The sequence below is a fragment of the Otolemur garnettii genome, unplaced genomic scaffold, assembly GCF_000181295.1.
Source record: "Otolemur garnettii isolate 467f Iridium unplaced genomic scaffold, OtoGar3 scaffold00077, whole genome shotgun sequence".
Lineage (NCBI taxonomy): Eukaryota > Metazoa > Chordata > Mammalia > Primates > Galagidae > Otolemur > Otolemur garnettii.
Genome location: NW_003852472.1, coordinates 3,796,988 through 3,799,865, shown reverse-complemented (window position 1 = coordinate 3,799,865; position 2,878 = coordinate 3,796,988).

Below are 2,878 nucleotides of genomic sequence, written 5' to 3'. Positions count from 1 at the left end.
AAAAAAAAAAAGTCAAAACCATTATGATTTTTAGGAATATGGCTCAGCTCAGGTTCAGCTTGTGATGGTACAGGGTACTCTCAGGGTCTAGGAGCACAGCTCTTCATCCAACACACTGATATTCCCACGGCAAAATGCAGAATATCCATATTATGTCAGATAAATAAGGACTATAGTCTTTCATCAGGTTCGATCAGGATTTATAGCCAAAGGAGTAAGAAAAGAAAAGCCTTTGGGGGTTCTAGAACTGAAACACAATTTTAGACCTAAGATGTGCATTTTGAAGGACTGCTGAGGGACTCAGTAAGAAACGACAGTGGGGAGAAGGAGTTGGAACTAACGTGTGAGAGAAGACAAGGACATCCTCTCTGCTGCTTCCAAACCCTTCCCTCTCAGTGGGGGTTCTGAGACATTGCCTCCCCATGGCCACCAAGGACATCCTCTCTGCTGCTTCCAAACCCTTCCCTCTCAGTGGGGGTTCTGAGACATTGCCTCCCCATGGCCACCAAGGACATCCTCTCTGCTGCTTCCAAACCCTTCCCTCTCAGTGGGGGTTCTGAGACATTGCCTCCCCATGGCCACCAGCTGCCACAGAGGCTGCACATCCTGGTGGTCCGGCCCACAGTTCATCCATCCCCCAGTGGAGGTGCGGTTTCTCCTGAGGCCTCTCTAATTGCCCTACAGATGGCCTCCTTCTTGCTAGGTCCACGTGGTCTTTCCTCTGTGCACATGAATCCCTGCTGTCTCCTTCTCTGTATGTTCCAATCTCCTCAAAAGAGGAAGGACACAGCCTCCAAGGCCATTGTTCTCCTGTCTGCTGATGCCTTGCCACAGCCAGCCAGAAAGACAACTCCCTGCTTCCATCTCCCGAAATCCCTTTCCTTCCCCGTGTGGGCAGCTGAGCCCCTCTCCTGCCACCGCCCAACCAGCTGGTCAAAGTCTGGGAATAGGCCTGGCTGCTGACGAACTGCCTGAGCCCTGGGAGCCAATCAGACCTAGGCACAACCTCCAGTCCTCCAAGCCAACTTGGGGACAGATTGGGATGACAGCTGTTGGATCCAAGCACAAGGACACTAGAAGAATCAGCAAACATTACTTTATCCTGGCTATGTGGCATCTTGCCTCTAAAAATAAAAATATCAACAATTAATAATTAATTGGACTTTCATGAACATTGGGGAAGTTGGGAATTTGGGAGTTACTATTCAGAATCTGCTTTAGGTACTCAGTAAAGCTGTATGGTCTGGGGAAAGCCTTTTAACTTCTCCAGCCTCTGCTCACCTCTAAAAGGGGTACAATAATGTTCCTTCCCCCCAAGATTTATTTGAGGATTAAATAAAATACTGAACACCCTGGACACACTTTGCACCCACCACCCTTTGCAAACAAGAAACCTGAAGCAGAGGTCCTATGTGTCTGGCTTCCTATAGCACCACAGCCTCCCTGCTACTCCAGCCTCACCAGCCTATGTTGGGGGCTCAGAAATCACCGAACTCTCTCCTACCTCAAAGCCTTTACACAACCTCTCTCTGGCTGTGTACCTGAACAACAACCTCCATATGCGGTGACTCCCTGGCCATGATTTCATGAGCCTGATCTAGCCAGGTATTGTGGCAGGTTCCTGTAGTCCCAACTACTTGGGAGGCCGAGGCAAGAGAATCACTGGAGCCCAGGAGTTTGAGGTTGCTGTGAGCTATGATGCCATGGCACCCTACTGAGGATGACAAGTGAGACTCTATGGAAAGGAAAAGAGAGGAGAGGGGAGGAGAGGAGAGGAAAAAGGAAAGGAAGAAAATGTGACAAATCAGGTAGGACACATGTGCACAACTTTGGGCTGACGTCCCCAGTGTGATGGTATTTGGAGGTGCGACTTTGGGGAGGTGATTATTTCATGAGGGTGGAGCCCTTGGGCATAGGATTAGTCCCATCATAAGAAGAAGCCAGAGAGTGAGTGAGCTCTCTTTCTGCTTTGTGGAGATACAAACGTGAGGTCAACGGTCTGCAATCTAAAAGAGGGCCCTCACCAGAACACGACGCTGCCAGTATCCGGATCCCAAACTTCTTGGCCTCCAGAACTGTGAGAAATAAATGTCTGTAATTTATAACCCATGCGGTCTGTGGTATTCTGCTATAGCCGCCCAAATGGATGAAGACAGCAGGCCATATGGTTTCTGTCATGTCTTTTCAACTTTGCTGTTGAAGCTTAAAGCAACCCCAGACAATACATGTGTGTAAATGAATGAGCATGGCTGTGTTCCAGCACATTATCTAGGAAAATAAGCAGCAGACGGGGCTTGGCACCCTCCAGGCCACAGTTTGACCACCCCTGACACAGATATTTAATTGAGGAATGAAGGTCATTCCCTGAGTACAAGATCCTTAAGATCCAACTATGTGGGAAAAAAATGGGAGAAGAGGGAGATGATGGGAGAAGGGACATCTGGAGTCAGAAAACTGCTGCAAAGACCGAAATGTGCTTCAGACACACATTTATCTGTATAACTATAAATATGCCACAGGCCTGCTCACAGTCAGGTCCACTTGTTCTACTAGACAATTTCCTTTATGGGAACCTAGATCTTATTTTAGAAGTTAATGGGAAGATTGGATTTGATTTACAGCAACTCCTTCTACAGCCAACTTTGTTAAACACCATCATAGAACCAGACTTCCAAGCATTTTCAAAATCAATCAGAATTACTCCTTCTGATCATGACCACTAAGTGATCGGTCCACTTGAGCTTGGACGTTTGGTGAGATGGAACTTGCATTCTCGTGAGGGTCTCATCACGCAGTTGGATGCTTCTGCAGCAGCAAAGTTCTCCCTCCCTTCCACTGAACTGTCTCATTGGATCTCTTATAGATTGCTAACCAAGCC